Source organism: Erpetoichthys calabaricus, chromosome 14 (assembly GCF_900747795.2).
Source record: "Erpetoichthys calabaricus chromosome 14, fErpCal1.3, whole genome shotgun sequence".
In the NCBI taxonomy this organism is placed as follows: domain Eukaryota; kingdom Metazoa; phylum Chordata; class Cladistia; order Polypteriformes; family Polypteridae; genus Erpetoichthys; species Erpetoichthys calabaricus.
Genome location: NC_041407.2, coordinates 72,727,358 through 72,751,731, shown reverse-complemented (window position 1 = coordinate 72,751,731; position 24,374 = coordinate 72,727,358).

The following is a 24,374-nucleotide window of genomic DNA, read 5'->3' as shown; positions in this document are numbered from 1 at the left end:
TTCCTTTTCTGTCAATCATGACACATTCTGTATCTATGCTTCTGGCATCAAGCTAAAAAAAAAGACTAACATGGAGAGAAATCTGAAGCTTGAATTTTAACACACACTAAACTTTAGGAACATATATAAACACTTCATTCATTTTGTTGCACCGGCTGTCTGTTAAATACAATATCAGATCTCTTACAAAAGGCTCTTTGTGGCAGTGGTCCTATCTATATTTCAAATATGTTACAATACTATAAACCCTGGAACAATTTAAGACCATCTGATGGTGAATTTCTTGTTGTCCCACAAACTAAATACAAGTCATTGGGTGATTGAACTTTTAGTTCTGAAGCGCCCAAATTATGGAAATTCCCTGCCATTATATCTTGGCCAATCTTCCTCAGTTGCTGCTTTTAAAACCAATTTAAAGTTGCATTTTTTTTAAACAAGCCTTAATAAGCCGATTTTGTAATTTTTATTGTCTTCTGTATCTGGTTTTAATCAAGATGTCTTATTTATTGTCCTATTTTTATGTTTTTAACTTTTTTTGTTCAGTGTCCCCGTTTGTTATGAATGGTGCTTAAATGAATGTATTATTGTTAATAATAACGGAATGAATTTCCAGACTGTTATGAAGGCATTTTAATGTGTTGTTGGCTGCTTTAGTCTGATTTTTCTCCACGTGTGAATTTTTACAAAGCTATCAACAAAAAAATAGTATTAGACAAGGCTTGTGTACATTTGGCATTAAAACAGATTACACTAGTGCTATTACTACTTTTTAAAGCTTGTAGTATTACTCAGTTTAAAACAATAATTAGTTATGCAATTCCAAAAATTAAAGAAATTGGCAACTAAATAAATACACCACAACAACAGATTGGAAAAATGTGGACCTTTCTCCTCTAATAATCTTGTAAAATGACAAATAAAATGTGATATTGATTGCTTGTAGCTTGAAGAAAAAGCTAAAACCTAAATGAAGCATGTCTTCTATTAGACCCCTAAAGAAACAAACTATTAGCCTGCAAAGAAAACCATTTATAATATTACAATATTTTCCATGATTCATTAAACAGAAATGGAATTTTTTTTTCCTCGGTCTCTCTCTTTCTGAAAAGGTCTCCAGTAATACAATTACTTAGTGGGCTAGTTGAAAAGCCATACCTTTTCCTTTTATTAGAAAAAACAATAAAGTCAAATTTGTTTATTTATGTATGCACCCTGCATTAAAATGCATCATTTGTTTTACTTTGACAGTTCATATGAGCAATATTTTTGATAATGCTATGTCAAGATTTAAAACAAAAAAATAAGTGACCTTATTTGGCCATTCCCCATCACCACCCATAATAATGCTTTTATACTGTAATCTATAATAGTCATTTCTACAAGGAAGAGTAACATACTGTTGACAGACAACTAGGACTTCTTATTTTAGATGGATTTTCCATTGATGTTAAATAAATGGCACATACATTGATGTAAGTAGTGTAAAAAAAGCTTATGCAACACATTAACATTATGTCTTTAACATTATTATTTCATTTCCCCTACCTAATACCAGATCCTCACTGTGCACTTTTTAAATATAATACTGTGAACTTTGAGAAGTCCAAGGCAACAAATCATGTACTCCATGTAAAACATTGAAATGAGGTAAACAAAAAGGTGTAAAATGGATATTACTGATACAACCAAAACAGAACAGAACATATAAATTATCTGTTTAAAAGAAATCTGACTTCACTAAACACATGGGCTCAAATAATAAAAATGTGACTTTGTATGTATGCAAAAATCATCACTTCTAACGTGAATGCTGAATTGCACAAAATCTGCTTCATCACCTATAAGATGACTGTTGGATGTTTCTGTGGGTTTAGATCCTCATAAATTGTAGACATCTTTCACTAAGAAATATAACCTGCATCTACCACTAACATTTTGGCATTAGACTGACGATTTGTTTTTGTTAATAAATTAAATGTTTAATACTTGATGTAACAACAGTGATAGATGAAGTTAATATGTCCATAGGTGCCTTCAGGATGGCACAGGGCAGAAGTAAATCTACAGAGCAGAGAAAAAAAAACATGCTGGCAGCAAGTGATGTTCTGCAGAAAGAACTAAGAAATAGGAAATTCCTAGGTGGCAGTGTGTACTGAATTGAATGAAAGATCTTCTATCAGGATGCTCTGTGGCAGACAACTCAGCAGTTACCAGAAATGACTAACTGACCAAAGAGAGAGAGAGAGAGAGAGAGAGAGAGAGAGAGAGACAGAGTAAGAGACAAAGAAGAATAACCAGGTAGGGTAGGCGAGAGGTTGCAGGACCTTATGAGCAAATTGTGGCAGAACAAGGAAATTAGCTGTTTTGCCTTAGTTTTAGATGTTAAAAAACCTTACTTTGGCAGGGAGGCAGAACAGTTAGACTTGGTTTGAATGGCAGGGACACCTTTGTCAGGCTGGGTAGTGAGAAACGGACATTTGGACTGGGCAGCAGAGACTAGACACTCAGAGCAACAAAATTGGGATTACCCTCAGATACATTTCTTAACTGGGGAGATTCGTTTCTGAAAGCACAGACTTAAGTGTTAGCTCAGGCATGACTGCAGAAATAGCTAGAACCTCAGACTCTGGTGCACAACACCCTGAAAGCTCAAGCTTGGGTGCAGAGACAGCTGGAAAGGGCAGAGGGTCATGTAGTAATATAGGGCAATCGCTGAAGCCGTGTTTCAGACAGATCTCTCCAGTTTTTCAGGTGTTTTTACTTGTCCTTAAGTTGTGGTTTTGTACCTTGCAGTGGATGCTCCCAATTTCTCTCTCTCTACTCTGGTAACAGCCAACCATCACCCAGGTACCAAAGGTCTCCAAGCCAATAAATATGAATGACTATAGGCCAGGAGCCCTCACCTCCTTAACAATGAAATATTTTGAACATTTTTCAATAAAACAATTTAATAACACAGACATGGCCCTTGAAAAGATAAACACCGATTTACTTACCTCACAAGCAGAAGTGTACAAGATGCACTGCTTATTATTTTGCATCACATCCACTCTTTTCTAGATAAGTATAGTTCCTAGGACAGAGGACTATTTCTGGATTTTATTCAATGTTTACTTTCCAGACTGACATATCATTTAATAAACTGAAAACCATGAATGTAAATCCACATATTATAGTATAGCATCCCTATTAGTCTATATGGACATTGAATTATCATTTTCCCCTGGGTTCTGCAATTCCATTCTAACCTGTACTATTCACTGCTGTCTTTTCCAGTTCTTTTGCAGTGATCTGCACCACCACCACCACCTGATCAAGGTACCATGCCGCCCCCGCGTTTATGGATTGAATGGTGGATGTCCCAGATTTCCACATGACCATCATCATCTATTTCTCCCATGTGAAGCCTGAAAACCATGAAGACTGATTTAGGACACCTGTGTTAGGTAGAATGCCCAGTAGGGGCTGGGTGGTCTTTTGGCCTTGGAACCCCTGCAGATTGTTTTATTTTTCTTCTTCAGCCTACCTGGAGTTTTTTTTCCTTCTTCTTTTGTTTTGTTTTTCTGCTCCCCTGGCCATCTCCCCTTACCCTTTTTCTTTGTTACAAACTGTATTATATTGCCTAATCTTGTTTACGTTTTATATTAACTTCCTTTTTATTTCATTTTGTAAAGCACTTTGAGCTACATTGTTTGTATGAAAATGTGCTATATAAATAAGTGTTGTTGATGTCGTATAGATTCAGAACTTTCTTTTTAATTGTTCTCAGAGTGTTTGAGAACAGAACACTTCTACAAAGGTCATTCATTCATCCACAATGGCTCCTCAAGGATGTGTGCAATCTCTTAAACTGAAATGAGACATAACAATAGTTATTGCTCTGTTATCAGTATGCATTAGACAACATTTGGTTGTATCAAATTGAGGTACAAAATACTGACAGTATGAGATTTGGCCTTGTATTGTACAACATTACCATATGACTTAAAGAAACACAATGGTGAACAAAAATGTCTTTTCAACAAAAAGCATGGTATTTAAAAATATGATTGAAAAACTAGAACTTGGGTATAAGCATACCAAACTGATGGGACTTTGGCAGAACCGTTATAGATGACCATCGGTATAATGATGTGAAGGTGGAAGTTGTCAGCGCACAACATAGACATCACCGTACATAAAGGAAAGTTGGACTACACAATTAATTCAGTCAAATTCTTAGGCGAGTCATTGTCATTGATTGTTTCTAAACTATTTATTTATTGAAGATCTTTTGATGCACTGCACTCCTTAGATACTTTAATAAAAGCACTGAATTGCTTTGCACCAACCCCTTGCTGATGGTATGTGTGTCCTCATTTGCCCAGCTCATCTGCTCATCCTTGCATACGTTATTGACAGTTCCGGGTTCAAGAGGCTCCCTTAAGCACCCTACCCGAACCATCATATGGACAGAGAAAAAAGTGAAGTACTTAGCGCTTGCTTTTCTGGTCAAAACATACTGTCAAGCTTGGGTCACAAAGATGCAAAGGAGAGCACAGAAGGGTTTCCAAGGAGCAGAAGCTTTATTGCAGGTCTGTCAGATACAAACACAAGACTCACTCAGAAGCGGTCCGGCCGCGCTGGGAACAGCTGTCAAACGTGACGCCTTGGCACTTAATCCTGGACAAAAGAACACAAAGTCTTCCAAGGGGATACAGTGTCTTGGAAGCAGCGACCAGAGCATAGGGAGTCTGGGGGAAGAGAGGACAGCAGAGTGACAGCTGAGGATGGCCGCAGCTGTCTTTTAAATATTCAAAGCCGAGAACGTCATGCAGCAAGCCAGCAAACCTGCAAAGAGAAGGTGTAAGAATGTGTATGTTTCCCATTGAAATACTGTTTAAGAGGGGATTTCTGAAGAGCGGCCGCATTACAGTAAGTCTGACCCTGCTATATCTGTGTTCAGTGAGTGTTTTCAACTGCAGAGGATATTGTCTTAGCAGAGGGGTCTTATCTACATGCACAGCGGTGACATTCACATTTTTCTTAATAGGAAATATAACATTAAGTTCTTCATACATCCAGTCAGGGCCTGCAGCTAATGGGTCAGTCAGGCATTCTAGAAGGAAAGGACAGTCATTGTTGGTGCAGTGTTTATTAACTTAGAAAACAAAAATGCTAAATTTAAATTTGGATTGGTTTGCACTGTAGCAACTTTATATTATGCGTTTATAGGGTCATTATAGTTGCATGTACAGAGTAGTCTTAAAATTTCTATTTGCACATGCTATTTAACATGCAACATGTCCTATGTTACTTCATTGCAATGTTTTTATGCTAATATTTAAGCTTATTTTTATAAAAAGGAAGTTTTCCAAAACAGTGAGTATTCACACACTGATTTGAATTCATTTTGCAGTGGTTCGAATTATGAATGTGTAATAATAAGTAACTTTAAAAATACATTTCTTTAATGAAAATTTCATATCATAACAATATTTTATCATGAAGCATAACATGCAAAATGAATTGTTTTTTGGGATAAGTGTATTGTCTCATATCTAGTTATCAAATATTCTGATGACACTATAGTGATAGGATTAGTATCTGGGGAGGAAGAAAGTCATTAATTTAGTGGACAATTCAATTTGGTGGTGCAATAGTAACTAACTATCTTTCACTGAATGTTAAAAAAGACTAAATAAACTACTTTAAAAATTGCAAATCTATATTTTCACCACTTGTTACCAGAAAGAAACAAATTGTGATAATCTAAAATAGAACAGTAATACAAAAATTCCTACTTTAAATGCAATTCATGGTTATGTTTCCTCCATAAATTCAGACTATTCAAAGTGGACAGGCATCTTATGCTGTCCGTGTATCGTTGTGTGATCCTGTCCGTTATCACTTTCATCTCCATTATCTGGTTTAGTGATCTGACAAATCAAAATTTAGAAAAGCTCCAGCAGGGTAGCAGACATGCAGCCAAAATTACTGGAGCTGATGTGGATGACTTGATAAGTGTGTGACAGAGAGCCATGATGAAAAAAAACTGAAAATCGTCTCAGCTGATGATAGACACTCACTCATTATGTGTAGCACTAACATTCAGGAATTCAGGAACTGAAGACTCATACAAAGTACACTTGAAACTTTTTATGCCAGTGCCGTATTGTTTAAAAAAAATCTGAGGTAATAAAGTTTTAGATAGATAGATACTTTATTAATCCCAAGGGGAAATTCACAAATTTTAGAGATGTCTTCATAAGTTTGATGAATCTCTCTAGGTAAAAACCTATTGGCAAATAGTTACATATAGGTATGATATGATTATTTTTGAATGATGTACAGATTTGTGACTTTTTGTGCAAATTTTAACCTGTTGTCTTCACATCCTTTTTGGTTTTGTCTATTTGGATGCAACTTAGAAGGCAAATTTCACATAAACATGATGAAATAAAACATTATTCAGTATGTTACATTTAAGTAGCTATATTGCAATGTGAATAAAGGTTATATGGACTCAACCAGAAGGCAATCACCATTAAGGATCAACCAAGTGTTTGCCAGAACAGAAATACAGAAAGTAGCCAAAGTGTCTTGATTTTATTTTTGGGACTCCAATGGTGGTCAAAATCGGATTGATTTTTGTTTTCACTCGAACCTATTCGTCAGGAGTGAATCTGCCAAGACTGGCAGTAAACCTATATAGGCATTTCTGTTTTTTGCAGAAATTGTGGGCAGAGGTTATTTGTTTTATCAGCCTGTTGTATTATGTAGAGCTTTCATATAGTCAGAAATGCTTATACTAACTGTGATCCTGTATAATGTAAGGAAAAAGCTTACTGTATGAATTTGTAAAGTGCCAAATTATAAAGGGTCATCCTGGCATCATTTAATCCAGTACATTTAAAATTAGGGATGAGATCATATGACATTTTAAGTTTTTATTTTGTTCTCCGATACATATAAAAAGTTATATTCAATGAACTGGATATTAAACAGTTTAAAAGTTTTGGATAAACTATTCTGGGACCTTTACATAAAGATGTCTAAGGATCATACTATTTATTTGATCTCTGATTGGTGTAATTAAAATACATTCTTATATTTTATTTTTGTAAATGAAGCTGGTCTGTCAGTCTTGAAATTGAGGACTCAGCTATTCACATGGCAGAGCTCCACCAGCCTGGTGAAATAAAGGAAGTCCATCTTTGGATTCATTAGTTTTATTATGTCACCTCAGTCTAAAAAATCCTGGATACCTGATTCAGTGATGACTAAAAATAAAATAGTTATTATCATACGAAAAATCGACATGTTTTGTTTCCAATAACAATTTATACTCCACCATTTTAAAGTTTATCAGTTTTGTAATGATGAAGCCTAATATTTACTGATTCTATTAATGTAGTCATGTGAGTATTTTATGTACAGTCTAATCAACTCCATGACCTATTTTGCTGAGACGATGGTTCAAAATGTCACACAGATACTGTACCCCATATACCTCTAACTCAAGCATTTAAGCATTTTGAATGATGTACACGGTTTATTCTTTCGTATTCACTTTCTGTATTAGCCTTCTTTATTGCCTTCAATTTTGGCGGACCAAAAGCATCAAAAAAAGATTCAATATTAAGTGTATTGAGTGTTCTGATAAGAAGACCATAACTGCAATTTAGTGCTGCCGATTAATTCAAACTATTTCAGTCTGTGTTAATGCTTTTATTTCACACCACTCACAGCTTTCATAACAGCTTGAAATTAAATAAACTTATGCACATAAAGACAGGAGACATCAATATAAGGACATCCTCTCTGCATTATCTGCCCCGAAAAAGATAAAGTTAAGATAAATAGAAGAGTTTTGCGGCCTTTATAAAAAAAGGTAAATTAAATAAAACTTTAGGATTTCCTTGAACATGGTGTTGACTTATTTCCTGTCACAGAGACAACTGCTGCATTTGCTGCCTGGTTCATTTCTTGTGGGATCCTTTCAACAAAGACTAAATGAAATATAAAAACACAATTTAAACAGGATTTCAAATGATTTAATCTAAAACTAAAAAGTAAAATAGCTAGTTTTGCAAATTTTGCAGTGGGTCATTTACATTTCTCTGAGCAGTACACCTAACTATACTTAAGTAATGAAGTGTAAGACTAAAGTGACTGAGTTTTTTATGCAATTTAACTTTATTGAAAATACAAAAATTACTGTGGATACTAAAACTAGAGAGATTCATTACTCAACTTTTATTTGCCTAACTTTCTTTTCCATGTGTACTTCATGTTATCTCTTGCTGCCAGTAGAAGATCTCTCCCAAACATTTGTGTTTGTCGCAGTTGCCCCTCTGTCTTCATGTTTTATGCTAATTACAGAAGGGCAAATTGTATACATCACTAAATGCTGATCATTTGGAGTAGGCCTCAGCCATTCTGTAAACTACTCAGGTTGTTTTTTGTTGGGTTTTTTTTTCCAATTCGTTGGTGTAAGATGAAAAAGATTGTTCGAGTCTTTTGTTCAGATTTTTATTTGGCACCTTATTCTTATCCTCACTTGCTTTGCCACCCATTTTTACAATTGCATTTATTGTGTGTAGATCACACCATTTCATTTTGTGTTAGCCTGCACTGTTAGTTAATAATGTCTTCATAACACAGCTTTCATTGTTGCTATGTAGTAGGTGTAAGTTAAATCAATGAAACACATAGCATTGTCTAGACGTTTTATTAACTTTGCACTAAAATACAGCAGAAATAAACCAGAACATACTTATTTAATTACAAAGCAGTGACCTACAAATTTAATTGAGTAATAAAGCAAGAGTAGACACATTCCTCATTTAATAAGCAATAAAAGTGCATGTAACACAAAAAGATGTTCCGATTGACAGACAGCTTTGTGCCCAAGACTGGAATAATTCCCCCCCCCCCCCCCCCCCAAGAAAAGGCAACAGAAATCCAAAACAGTCCACGGCAGTCCGGTTCAGGTGACACCTCTGCGTATAACCTTCTCATTTTGATAGGCAGAACATGTTTGAAGATTTACCCCCTGCATGTATTAACGTTTATGAAGTCCTTAAAAATATAAACATGACATATTTCACCATATAGCACAAAGTGGTGTTTCTTAAATAACAGAACACAATACTTATACCGACTTGACGGCTACACAAATATGCACAATGTCTTATTCAGAAGATGATTATCTAAAATACAGGCTTCCCCAACTTTAGGAAAGTTTGAAAATAGGAAAAATCTGGGATGGTTTTCCAATGCACACTGCTGATGCTAACGCCTGGACATCTAAGCAGTACACCGTGCCACAGCCCACACAACGGGGCAGGACTGAATGTTGGTGACACATAACAGTTTCACTTATTTTCTTGACTGATGATTGTGTTCAGACACTCATGGCAGCCTACTGAACAGGACAGAGCTGAGCTGCAGTGAGGTACACTTGTGCATTCACATCTTGTGGTTCATTCACCTATTCACAAGTTTTCTTACGTTACATTGGGCATCACAGGTCCAAAACAATTTGTGAACTAGCTGGAAAAGCAAAAGAAAACCCAACAGGCCAGATCTATGAACGGGAAACTAGACGAGATGAAGTCCTGATAACGTGGCTTATTAAAGTTGACTTACTGAAGGGCAATGTTTTACTAGGATTTGTTTGAATGACATATTTAAACTAATTCTATCAGTTCTGTGTTATTTGAACAAAAATAAGGATACTATTTGGTGCCAGGAAACACTTATTTTTTATATAATGAATAAGAATGATAGAACCTTATTTGTCTCCAGTAGGATTTTTTTTATCAGAACCTCTTTAAATAAATAAGTAAATAGCCAACCAGAGTGACTCATTCCAACCACACACCCCTCTCTAGAGGCTTTCCTCCCAGCTGCCTGCCTTCTCCCTCCAGCTCGCTCGCTCGCTCGCTCGCTCGCTTTCTTTCTTTCTTTCTTTCTTTCTTCCTTTCTTCCTTTCTTTCTCCTGCACTCTGATGCGTGTGGTTTTCCTCTGAGCCCTTGCGCTTCCCTTTTATATGCTGAAGGGCGGTTGCAGGTGCGATCGCCTGATTGCCACTACCGGCTGATTAGGCAATCAGAACGCCCGCATGTGTCGGCAAGGCAACGCATGATCGGCTCTTCCACCTCGCGCCAACCGGGAGACGAGCTGTTTTCTCAGCAAATCTCTCGCTCTCACCTTCTCCACTCCCCTGCGCAAGCGCGTCCAACTATTTAATTAAAACGGCTACTTTTTCTGAGCCACTGACGCACTACACCGCGCTTTACTTGTTAGTGCCTACCCAACTGAATTAGGATACAATTATTAAGTTGTCCGCTTGGGCTGAATGTCACTGGTGATACGACTCACAACAAAAACAAAGGTAGACGGAATTATTTTAAGTTTGAAAAAGTTCTTTACTATACATAAAACAGCGAGAAATCCTACAGTTATTTTGAAATTTGATACACGAGTAGGCTACATTTAATATTAAACACTTAAAACTTCTACTTGAGTGGTTTTCTTACAGGCAACTTTTACTTTTAATTGATTTCATTTCTAGAAAGAATGATGTTGCGTACTTTATAGAACAATGTGAAGTGCGTTGGGCTTAGCAGTTTGCTGTCAATGCAGTCGAGTTCTGGACTTGTGATTTAATGTCATACCATTGATTTGTTTAACGCATTGACGTAATTTAGTTCAAAGTGAAAAGGAGCAGCAGCATTGCATGCAAAGCAGGGTCCAATCCGCTGGCATACCCTCTCACACTTGCACACAGTAAACAAACAACTAAACTTCACATCTTTGAATTGTGTGAGGAAAACCAGAAGGACAAATATACAAACTCTACACTGTAGTGACTGAGCTGGAATTTGAACCCAGGACTCTGCACTGCATCATGCCCTCTGCCTTCTCAGGAATTATTCATTTGTGGAATACCTTATCAAATTTTCCATTGCAATGTAAGAGGATTAACCAGATTTGATGATGAATGAATGAGTAGATGGATGTAAATACAGAATAATGTGTTCATTTAAAACAATGCAGAATGAGTTCTTGTTGTTTTCCTTCTAATAAAATCCCTTCCGTCATTTTGCTGATTAAAAAAAAAAAAAAAAACATGGGTTGTGATTCCATTTTTCACAGGTACTGCTGTGAACATTATTGCCCTTTAGATTTTGTTTCAAATTAATTTTCCTTGGGGTTAAGACAGATCTGTTCAAAGTACGCTGCTTCCTCATCTTCTGCTGACTTACCAACTTAACTTTGACAAATACAGTAGAGAGCCCTCCTTATTAGAGTCCTTTATACTAATGTCCGCTTTAATGGGTTTCCTTTTACATGCTCATTGCTTTTTTTAAAATGTACATGGTATGGGTTAGAAGGATCAATATTATTTCAAGCAATATACTGTAAATCATTTGTCATATTTTCTCTTTCATTTACATCTTTGCAAGCTGAAAAACTGTTATTAAGGGAAGATCCAAAATTCAGCACTTATTCTAATAAGAAAACAACAATACAGAACACATTAGTGCATCATTTTTTAGAATATCTCCTGTAGTTCTTCCTCCAAATGGTTTTGTATATTGTTCTTTATGACTAAAATAGACAGTTGTATGTCATATTCTCCTTCAGAACTGAAAATTCCCCCCAGCTCAGAAGTCAAGACGTATTCCTGCTGCCCATTGTGCTCCATGCTGGCTATGACTCCAAGCCCCACCCACTTTCTGACATCACTATCCGCATAACAGAGAGTGTGACATTTGTCTTTGGTGATGCTTTGAATTAACAATCTGTTATAGTGAGCTCTGTTACATGACAAAGATGTCTGATGTATTGATTTTGTGTTCCACTTTAATTTTTTTTTTTGCCCGGAGCCTCTTGTCTCACTATTACTAGGAAACCCCCACATATGGTACATCGTTCAACTCATCTTGATGTCTAGTTATGCAAGACATTGAACCTTTTTTCAGTCTCCCCCCTATTTTTGGTCCTCTAGATCTAAAACCCTAATTTTTAGGCCATTTTTGGACCATACTTTGTGAAGGAAATTACATCCTTATGATAAAAAAGTAAACCAAGAGGTGTCTTCAGCAAAAATTATCACAAGGACTTGAAGTTGTCCATGCCACATCCAACGACCACAGTTGTATCATCCCTTAAGAGGATTTGAGGGGTCATTTACTCCTTTTCACAAAATGGGAAACGGTAATAACGTCATGTGGAGTGTCACTTTATGCTGGTTCAAGATTGTTGATTACGATTATGTTATTTTTGATTTTTTATGGTGGTCCTAGCCTCCTAAGAGGCATCCCAGAAGGTTAATACTGACAAGCTTCAAACATTAGCATTTGGGGTATAATTTTAGACTATTTGAAGGCCAGTGATTATGAATATGATGTTACTTTTGACCTTTTACTAGGGATCTAGCTCTCTGTGGACATCTATGAGAGGGTGGAAAATAATAAATTTCTGTTATAATTGAGAATATTTAAACATTTAAATTTAAATAGTTCAAATTTCTGATGAAACTCTTCTTGTTTATTATGTACTTCTACCTCGTGAAGTAAATCACTATATTTCTTACGAACATCCCAAATTGGGGAGCTTATAGTGATTCCATTTTTTCCCCCTCTTGTTTCTTATTAATTCAAAACAAGCCTTCATCATTCTCTCCTTGGCATGGCGCTGTGGCAGTGGCTCAGCTAAACACAGTAGCGTAAAATATGTTGAACAGAAAAACACTGCATCAAAAATTTCAAAGAATCTACAATGTCTTTCCTTTGTACAGGGTCATCAAGTAGAGCCAAAGGTAGAGATCAAAGTTTGTGCTATAACTCGCAAGGAGCACGATTTAATTGGTTAGTAAGTGTTTGCAAAGTGAGCAACAGACCAGATTTTCTTTGCTTCTCAGAGAATCTCATTGAGTCTTGCTCACAGCAACTATGCTCAAAGCTGATTTACCTTCTGTCCATTCATGCATTTACTGACCCTTCTTAATGCATTTTTTATTAAATTTTCTTATGTGAACTCTCATTCTTTTAAATTTTTCAGTATGTGGGTATCTGATTGTAAAATAAAAACACAGCTGAGCAACTAACACACTTTATTCCATGGTAGGCACAATTCTTAAATGTCTTCAGGCAGTAAACAAGTTAAAAAAAGAAGTGCACTTGAAATACTTTAAAAGAGACTTGGCACATCATTTAGAGCTGCTGTTCTATTCCAGCTGTCAACTTCACCAATATACCTCAAAAGCTGAATGTTCCTCACAGGTTCTCCATCAGACACAGCAGTGCCACGTGCACCTCAGATTTCTGTACAACAAAAACAAAATCTATTGCCTTTATGTCAGTGCTCTACATAGACGATTAGGCTTCTTTTGTTGTGATAATCTTTCAGCACCTGCATCATTGGTTGGCTCTGCTGCTTGCCACCACCGCTATGTTTGTGGTTTGGTGGCATTGTCCAACATGATCAAGGGAAGCTACAGTTTCCTTCTGGATAGGACAAAAACACATACATTTCTAACTTCTAGTGTAAAGCACACCATTTCTTTTCACGACCTCTAAAAGCAGAGAAGTTGGATACATAATAATTAATGCTGCCATCAGAGCTTGGCATAAAGCAATTAATTAGTGTGCAAGGTATGGTGCTGCAAATGGGGAAAAAATGAAAGGTGTTAAGAGAGTGTAGGGCCAAGGGCAGGGGCATTTGATTAATATTGCATCAAGTCATTTAACATTGGAAATTCAAGAGCAATTTCACACCAATCAAACAAGGTACAAATTTACCAAAAATGGGCAGGGTATACTGGAGTATTTACACAGTGTAATGTCCAAGATATATAACCAGTGATGTTGGCACAAAAAGGTTTTGTACAGAAACTTTGTTGCTGCCAAGGTCTACTGTTACTAATCCTCACCTATTCTGTTTCTCTTCTTGGTACTCAAATGTGGCACTTGGTGCCACTGCCCTACTGCCAAGTTGTTTTGCACTGCCTAAGGTAAAGTCATCTCTGATGGAGGATCACAGGTATCATCAGGTAGAGAGGTCCTTTCATCAGATTGGCTGGCCCAGTGCTGTTTCAGCTGTGGAATGGTCAATAGGGGGAGACAGCTTGATGGCCGAGGTCTCCAAGACTCTGAACAAATCCAAATCATATTATGTGATATCATCTACTGTTGAATTCTGTTCTGTTCTTGTAATATTTCTATTGCACTATTGTATTGAGGATTACTCGTGTTCTGTTCTGTGCATTGTGTTGTATTTACCTCCTTTTTTTGACACCCACTGCATGCCCAACCTACCTGGGGAACGGTCTCTCTTTGAACTGCCTTTACCAAGGTTTCTTCCATTTTTACCTTTTTTTTGGGAATTCTTTCAAGTCTTCTTAGAGAGTCAAGGCTAGGAGGCTGTCAAAAGGCAAGGCCTGTTAAAGGCCATTGCAGCACGTCTTGTATGATTTTGGGCTACACAAAAATAAATTGTATTGTATTGTATTGTAATCTCCCTAGAATTCAGGAAAATTTAGATTCTTCTTCCACTGCCCTGTTATATTTTACATTAGATGTTGCCAATGATAAGATGAGTTGTGTCTAGAGAATCTAACTAAAAACTTTTTTTTTTTGACAAAATGGGTTTATTTTAATTCTCATCTTTGTTTTTTTTTTAACACACCAGGCTTATTTTAAATATGAATGAATCCAACAGTAATTGATTAACATTGGACTATGATATTTGCCTTGCCTGTGATATTATTGCGTTTGGTTTATATACTTTGTGTCTCACATTTTTAATGGATTGGGCATATTGTCTGGTGTTATGCTTCTTGGACTTTATTTTTGTTTATTTTTTATTTTGTATTGTTTGGCTGACGACTTTGCATTGTTCCAGAGTGACTGTTGTATAACAGTCTGAATTCATGTTTATTTTATCTTTTATTGTTGTTTTGTTATTTTGTAATTATTATTGTTCCTATGTTTATGTAATTTATGTTTGTAATATTGTACTGTTTCTTTAAATGACCCTATGGCAATTTAAAGCTCAGAACAGCAACAACATTTATTTTTATAGTGCCTTCCAATACAAAGTATACAGTAATTCAAGGTGCTTTACAAATGGTAACAAGGGGAAACAAAGACCAACAACAATCAAATGAACTAATTACTATATACTAGGGATCAGATAGTCGGGGGAAAAAAACTCCACTGGAGAAAAAAACTCTGGGGTCCCACAGCCCAGAAGGCCACCCATATCCCGCTATTATTCTATCATATATCTAAGATATAAAAGAATAAAAGACAGAATCAGCCAGAGGGGACATCATCAGGGAGAGGGGTTCAGTGTCTCAGGAGACAGGAGCACATGCATCAGTTTTCATTGAAGTCTACTGGAGAATTTGTGAGTTTAGCTATTTATGTGCTTTTGCCAGTTTCTTGAGTTTTTTTTGTTTATGTTTGGTTCACATTGCCTTTTAGGTAACTATTGTTTTAGCAAATATGTTTGCCTCCTAAGTGTTTTTTTGTGTTCTTTTTTAAAAATAAATATCCTTAGTTCACAATGATTCTTGGTTACCTTTTAGGACACACATTGGAGATTTCACTTGGCTTCTCTCTCTTGTGAGGCATTTTGAGACACAAAGTATTTTCTGAACATTGTTAAACAGCTCCCCCATAGTGGGGTCTAGCCAGGATGAAGCCTGCTGTTTTTGGGAGATGCTGGACTGAGTGAGAATCTTCTGGGATGGCAGTTAAGGTCCTGGCCTGCTTTTGTGATTTTTTTGGAGGTCTTTACCCATCTTCACCATGTTTGAGACACCATTTCATAACAGTGACTTCACTGGGGCTTGAACTACATGATCAGCTTATAATGTCATTTGGACATGGTCATATTGTGCCATCATGTGGTGTCATCCTTTGGATGAGTTGAAACTCTCTTTGGTCATAAAAGAACCCTTGTCATCTTTCAAAAAGATGAGGGTGTTCCATTCTGACCCTCTAAATATCCTCTATCTCTAACTGGCTAACTATCTTCCATTCACCACCTAATACCTAGTGTGTGGTGTGGGTACTGATGCAAAAATGGATGCCTTCTATAATCCAGGTGGATGCAGCACAAGGGCAATGGTCAAAGTGGCTCACCACTGTCAATGTAGAGTGCTTTTAGTAGGTAGAAAAGTGCTAAATTAATTAATTAATTAATTAATTGATTAATAGTTTCAGGGGCCAGTTTTCCCAAAATGTAAAAGCAGGCCTGTAAAATGGAAAGACACTGTCAGCTCTTCTAGTCATTTGGGAAAAGCCAGACTCTCTTTTTTTGATGTCCATTTTCTATTTGCTCATACACATAACTTTCTTTGTATTTTGAACCCTTCCATCCATCCATCCATTGTCTCCCGCTTATCCGAGGTTGGGTCGCGGGGGAAGCAGCTTGAGCAGAGATGCCCAGACTTCCCTCTCCCCGGCCACTTCTTCTAGCTCTTCCGGGAGAATCCCAAGGCGTTCCCTGGCCAGTCGAGAGACATAGTCCCTCCAGCGTGTCCTGGGTCTTCCCCGGGGCCTCCTCCCGGTTAGACGTGCCCGGAACACCTCACCAGGGAGGCGTCCAGGAGGCATCCTGATCAGATACCCGAGCCACCTCATCTGACTCCTCTCGATGCGGAGGAGCAGCGGCTCTACTCTGAGCCCCTCCCGGATGACTGAGCTTCTCACCCTATCTTTAAGGGAAAGCCCAGACACCCTGCGGAGGAAACTCATTTCAGCCGCTTGTATTCGCGATCTCGTTCTTTCGGTCACTACCCATAGCTCATGACCATAGGTGAGGGTAGGAACATAGATCGACTGGTAAATTGAGAGCTTCACCTTGCGGCTCAGCTCCTTTTTCACCATGACAGACCGATGCAGAGCCCGCATCACTGCGGACGCCGCACCGATCTGCCTGTCGATCTCACGCTCCATTCTTCCCTCACTCGTGAACAAGACCCCGAGATACTTGAACTCCTCCACTTGGGGTAGGATCTCGCTGCCAACCCTGAGAGGGCACTCCACCCTTTTCCGGCTGAGGACCATGGTCTCGGATTTGGAGGTGCTGATTCTCATCCCAGCCGCTTCACACTCGGCTGCGAACCGATCCAGAGAGAGCTGAAGATCACGGCCTGATGAAGCAAACAGGACAACATCATCTGCAAAAAGCAGTGACTCAATCCTGAGCCCACCAAACCGGACCCCCTCAACGCCCTGGCTGCGCCTAGAAATTCTGTCCATAAAAGTTATGAACAGAATAGGTGACAAAGGGCAGCCCTGGCGGAGTCCAACTCTCACTGGAAACGGGTTCGACTTACTGCCGGCAATGCGGACCAAGCTCTGGCACCGATCGTACAGGGGACCGAACAGCCCTTATCAAGGGGGCCGGTACCCCCATACTCTCGGAGTACCCCCCACAGGATTCCCCGAGGGACACGGTCGAATGCCTTTTCCAAGTCCACAAAAACACATGTAGACTGGTTGGGCAAACTCCCATGCACCCTCCAGGACCCTGCTAAGGGTATAGAGCTGGTCCACTGTTCCGCAACCAGGACGAAAACCACACTGTTCCTCCTGAATCCGAGGCTCGACTATCCGACGGACCCTCCTCTCCAGGACCCCAGAATAGACTTTTCCAGGGAGGCTGAGGAGTGTGATCCCTCTGTAGTTGGAACACACCCTCCGATCCCCCTTCTTAAAGAGGGGGGACCACCACCCCGGTCTGCCAATCCAGAGGCACTGTCCCTGATGTCCATGCGATGTTGCAGAGGCGTGTCAACCAAGACAGTCCTACAACATCCAGAGCCTTGAGGAACTCCGGGCGTATCTCATCCACCCCCGGGGCCCTGCGACCAAGGAGTTTTTTGACCACCTCGGTGACCTCAGTCCCAGAGATGGGTGAGCCCACCTCTGAGTCCCCAGGCTCTGCTTCCTCATTGGAAGGCATGTTAATGGGATTGAGGAAGTCTTCGAAGTACTCCCCCCACCGACCCACAACATCCCGAGTCGAGGTCAGCAGCGCACCATCCCCACCATATACAGTGTTGACACTGCACTGCTTCCCCTTCCTGAGACGCCGGATGGTGGACCAGAATCTCCTCGAAGCCATCCGAAAGTCGTTCTCCATGGCCTCCCCAAACTCCTCCCACGCCCGAGTTTTTGCCTCAGCAACCACCAAAGCCGCATTCCGCTTGGCCTGCCGGTACCTATCAGCTGCCTCCAGGGTCCCACAGGACAAAAGGGGTCCTGTAGGACTGCTTCTTCAGCTTGACGGCATCCTTCACCGCCGGTGTCCACCAACGGGTTCGGGGATTGCCGCCACGACAGGCACCGACCACCTTACGGCCACAGCTCTGGTCAGCTGCCTCAACAATAGAGGCACGGAACATGGCCCATTCGGACTCAATGTCCCCCACCTCCCTCGGGATGTGGTCGAAGTTCTGCCGGAGGTGGGAGTTGAAGCTACTTCTGACAGGGGGCTCTACCAGACGTTCCCAGCAGACCCTCACAACACGTTTGGGCCTACCACGCCTGACCGGCATCCTCCCCCACCATCGAAGCCAACTCACCACCAGGTGGTGATCAGTTGACAGCTCCGCCCCTCTCTTCACCCGAGTGTCCAAGACATGTGGCCGCAAGTCCGACGACACGACCACAAAGTCAATCATCGAACTGAGGCCTAGGGTGTCCTGGTGCCAAGTGCACATATGAACACCCCTATGCTTGAACATGGTGTTCGTTATGGACAATCCGTGACGAGCACAGAAGTCCAATAACAAAACACCGCTCGGGTTTAGATCGGGGGGGCCATTCCTCCCAATCACGCCCTTCCAGGTCTCACTGTCATTGCCCACATGAGCATTGAAGTCTCCCAGCAGAACGAGGGAGTCCCCAGAAGGTATGTCTTCTAGCACCCCCTCCAGGGACTCCAAAAAGGGTGGGTACTCCGAACTGCTGTTCGGTGCATAAGCACAAACAACAGTTAGGACCCGTCCCCCCACCCGAAGACGAAGGGAGGCTACCCTCTCGTCTACTGGGGTAAACCCCAATGTACAGGCTCCAAGTTGGGGGGCAATAAGTATACCCACACCTGCTCTGCGCCTCTCACCGGGGGCAACTCCAGAGTGGTACAGAGTCCAGCCCCTCTCAAGGAGATTGGTTCCAGAGTCCTAGCTGTGCATCGAGGTGAGTCCGACTATATCTAGCCGGAAACCTCTCAACTTCGCGCACTAGCTCAGGCTCCTTCCCCTTCAGAGAACCCTGCTGTTTATTTTTGTTTTTTTAAGCAAGTCTCTTTTTGTCATTCTGTGTTTTGCTTTTAGTGCTATGGTATTTGTACACATTAATGGTTAGTCTATACGTGACAAGTAGGCACACTTCGTATAGTTAAAGGGTGAACTAAGCTCTTTTGGGAACTGTATGCCAGCCTGCTGTTTAGCTCCCTATTCAGGCAGTTTGGACCTCTTAAATTTTCTGGCCCCACATTTTTTATTTGTTTTGGGCTCTCTATAGCTAATTATATTCAGAACAGTTTTTCTGTTCATGACAGTGTGTAGGTGAATATTTCTTCAAGTACTATGGTTTTCCACCCACATCATGAAGACGTGCAAGTTAGCTTGACAGATAACACATCATGAAGACGTGCATTTTAGGTTGACAGATAACTCTAAACTGGCTCAAACAACTGCTGATTAAATATACAAAAAATGCTTATTAAGTATAACACATTATAACATACAAAAATAAAAATAAGCTGGGAAAATAAGAGTGCATAATACAGTTTTAGGTTCAATGAAGTCTAAAAAAATCAAACTAATAAGCACTGATCAGAAATATTTTATATTATGGGATCAAATGAGTCATTACGATTATATGAAAATAGGTCTTAGAAAAAAAAATAATAATAAAAGGAAATAATCATGAAGATCAAAAAGAGAACACATAAAATACAAAATCTTTAGAAAGTACACTATCTTGAATTGAACATATATATACTGTAGAACAGATTGTATCTTTTTTAGAGAAATTAGGGGAAAAACAAAATAAGAAAACATGCTAATATAGCCCAATTTCTATGTATTTTATGATATGACATGCTTCACACATCTATTTCTTTCCACTGAGTTGTGCAGTCAGATGTTGCCATAATCAAATGTGCCCCTCAAAATTCTGAAATTGTATAGTGGGGCTTGTGGCATTGCGGGATTTAAAATAAATAAAGGAGCACTAAGGCTTCAATAGGGTGCAGGTGTGTGGACGGTAGCATATCGGGGCACCTCTGAGGGTTGGTGGGGCGGTTAGCCACTTGTGCAGTAATTTGCAGACACATAAGGTTCGGTTGATTGCCTTGTCAATTTTCCAGAGGTTGTAAATTAGCACCAGTGCACCCCTGAAAGGTATGAAAAGCTGGCTGAGCAGATAACAGGAAGGAAGGAAAAAATAAGGGAATAAGAAGGAAGCAATCAGCGATTAAGAGAGAAGGGCATACAAGCAAGATCGTATAGAAGTTTGTGCTGCATTGGGTGAGGGCAGGTGGAGGAGCAGTGGACCCAATAGGCTGAACACTTCAGGGGAAGAGGCGACCAACAGCTTTGGTTAGGCTCCTGCCTTAAGGCTAGATGACTGCTGAAATCACTTTTTGGCAGACATCACCTGTTGCTGAACAGACCTTAACGGGGAGTAGCAGGGATGTCAGATGTAAAGGGAAGCAGCAAGCTCCTATTTGTAGTAAAAGACAGTCCCTGGAGTGGATTTTGACTTCATTTTTTTGATTATTTATTGCTTTTTATTGATTTTACCCTACATCCAAACACTTGTTTTTATCGTAGTTTATTTATTAGTTGACTGTTTGGGAGCACTGCACTATTTTGCACAGGGGGGGTCTTGAAACTCAGTTTGAAATAAAATCACTTTTCACCACCTCTTGGCTATGTGTGTCCTCATTTGCCCGGCTCATCCTTGGACATGTTATCAATGGTTCCAAGTCCGTAAGCTGTCAACGACCGTGGAGCCAACCTGGACCATCAAGCCAACCTGGACCATTGCACCACTATTTTGTGTTTAAACCCCTACACCATCTTGTTCCTACCCATTCTCATTTGTTCCCACCCATTCTCACCATCTTTTTCCTGCCACTTTCATTTCCTCATGGTTTCTATGAACATATTTGACAATGGCGATTCTACTCAAAGCATCTTTGAACACTTGAGAACTCATGAATTTGTAAACATAAGGCATTGTAAATGAAGTCAGCAAATAAGCAGTAAGTATGCCATTGGTATTCAGGGTTGTCTACTAGGCCACTTTTGCCTGATGAATAAACTTTTATTAATTTTGCAGATTTAACATAGATATCGGTACATAGTCATATCAGATTTGAATTGCTTGTGAAATTAATTTGTGCTCTCAAAGAAAAAAAAAATCAGATTAAGGGTCAGTTGCCCCTTTACCCTCCCACAGATGCTGCCTATGCATATGATGTCCAGTGCATATTCCTGTTTGAGCCACTGACTATGTCAATATGCTGCTGAATCCATCAAATAATTAAGATCAAATATGTGTTTCCTAGTTTGATTTTTTTTTTGTTATTGTCCATATAAACACTTGTAACAGAAGTTTGTACTGTTTAATTATAACATTTTTCAGATTTCCAATATTTAATGATCTTAGAAAATGTAGCATATCAATCACTGCATTTACTGCACTGCAGAAGTTTACTTCACTCGGACTGCACAACTCCTACAAAGTGTGAAAGTGACAACATCCTAAAGAAAACCTTTTGATTAGATACGTTGACAAAGATCCTGCATGCGTGTTGTGTCTGAGGGATACGCTACAAGCTCATCCCCCACCCCCCCATTTTAATTAGAATGTTTTACCTTCTTGAATTTACCTTCTTGGCTATTTTCATTACAAATATGTGTGTACACAACACAGTTTCTGTAGTTTTCTCTTTTTTTTAAAGGTGTATCAGAATGTTGAAGGCTTGCAGTGTCTGCCAGGCTTCAGGAAAATGCCGGCAGCTTGTTAACAGTACTAAAAATCAATGTGCTTTAGCAGCAGGATTCAATCTGAGCAAATAAGCCCCACTGTAAATCACGATATGAAAGAAAGGCTTGAGGGTTACCTGTTTAATCAGGTGATCATTACATTGAACCTTTCACTACATGAAGCAGAAAGCACTGAGCTGATACATTAAACAAGTTTCAGTGTTTGCCATCCACCAGTTCTCTGGAGACCATCTTTGACTTAATCTGTACCAAGATAAAGCGTGGAGAAAAGGCAGCAAGCTAGCGGCTGTTACAGCACTGCTGAGTGCAAGAATCTAAAATGTATTTGATCTGGTTTGAGTCTACTCCTTGCAACCTGCACTGTTTTACAGCTTCTGTTCTAACTTTTTTGTTTTAAATTAGCTTATAAATTATACAATATAAATGTAACTTTAATATTTAAAGAAGAAAACAGAAATTTACATATAATTATACTTAGTATGCCTAAAACCTATTGCACGCAAAAAACAGTAGTAAAAATGAAAAAACCTGAATTAAAAGATTTAACGCTTGACAGCCCCTTTACCATATTAAAATACAAAGTTGCAGAACAATGAATCACCAAGTCATTTTCGTGAAGATTTCAAGTACATTTCTAAAATAAAATTAACTGTAAGTCCTACACATATTTCAATGTAAAGACTTCTGACACAAGTAAAAAACTGATCAGCAAGGCATCACTGTGTAAAAACATGCATTGTGTGACAATTAAAGGCTTTTTCACACTCCTAATCCATTCGATTTTGTCATGCATGTGTGTCAGAGGATCGCCTTCTGGGCTTGCCTGAGGTATGTACTACTCCTCCGGGACAAGAGGGGGCACTGGCGCTAATCACATCCTCACTCTTTCCATCCAGAGTGCTGAGAAGACTCCAAGTTGAGGGCAACTGACCCCGCCCCTTTCAGTCTCCAGCCCATAAATTCCAATTTGGCCAGAAGGAGGTGTCATTTAGCTGACTGAGCACCCTGCAAGATAGAGCTCCCTGGCTGGAAAAGGAACAAGAGAGAGAGAGAAGCACTGTTATGGTGAGCCCAAGAGAGGCTATTTTATTAAGGTATTTTCTATTACTTTTTGTTTTATATTAAAAGACATTGAAGTAAAGAGGGACGAACGGGTTTGCACCCCAACATTTATTCTGTGGAACTGTCATTCTTCACATGACCACACTTTGTGCTGAATCAGGAGATATTACTTTATTTCAATCCCCAGTTCAATTATGTTTCACACAGCAAACTTTCAGCTGAACCAGAAAGAACAATAAACACTCCACAGGCATGTTGGGGACTTCATTCATTGGACAGAAATTATCATAAAGTGTATACCAGAGATGCACCAGTGTGCACCACTGTATTTGCAATTATTGTGTGTGTGTGTGTTTTTGTTTTTTTTTTACCAAAAACAGCTCTGTGAGTAGAAGGCATATAACTAGAAGAGTACATGAAAATGATATGTTGTTTTGAACTCTACAGAAAGGATACGTTTATCTAAGCAACTTTACAAAAGATGGCAGGCTTTGATGATATTATACAGAGATGTGCTTCAGTTTCATTTAGGCAGTGAACATCTTCTTTTTTTTCTTTCGGCTGCTCCCATTAGAGGTTGCCACAGCGGATCATCTTGTTCCATATCTTTCTGTCCTCTACATCTTGCTCTGTCATACCCATCACCTGCATGTTTTCTCTCACCACATCCATAAACCTTCTCTTAGGCTTTCCTTCTTTCCTCTTTCCTGGCAGCTCTATCTTTAATATCCTTCTCCCAATACACTCATCATCTCTCCTCTGCACATGTCCAAACCAACACAATCTCGCCTCTCTGACTTTGTCTCCAAACCTTCCAACCTGCGCTGACCCTTTGATGTCCTCACCCAATGCAAATCTTAGCATCTTTAACTCTGTCACCTGCAGCTCTGTCTCCTGTTTTTTGGTCAGTGCCACCGTCTCTGGCCCATATAACATAGCTGGTCTCACTACCGTCCTGTAGATTTTCCCATTCACTCTTGCTGATATCTGTCTGTCACAAATTACTCCTGACACTCTTCTCCACCCATTCCACCCTGCCTGCACTCTCTTTTTCACCTCTCTTCCACAATCCCCATTACTCTTTACTGTTGATCCCCAGTATTTAAACTCATCTACCTTCGCCAGCTCTACTCCCTGCATCCTCACCATTCCACTGATCTCCCTCTCATTCACATACATGTGTTCTGTCTTGTTCCTACTGACCTTCATTCCTCCCTACTCTAGAGCATATCTCCACCTCTTCAGGGTCTCCTCAACCTGCTCTCTACTCTCGCT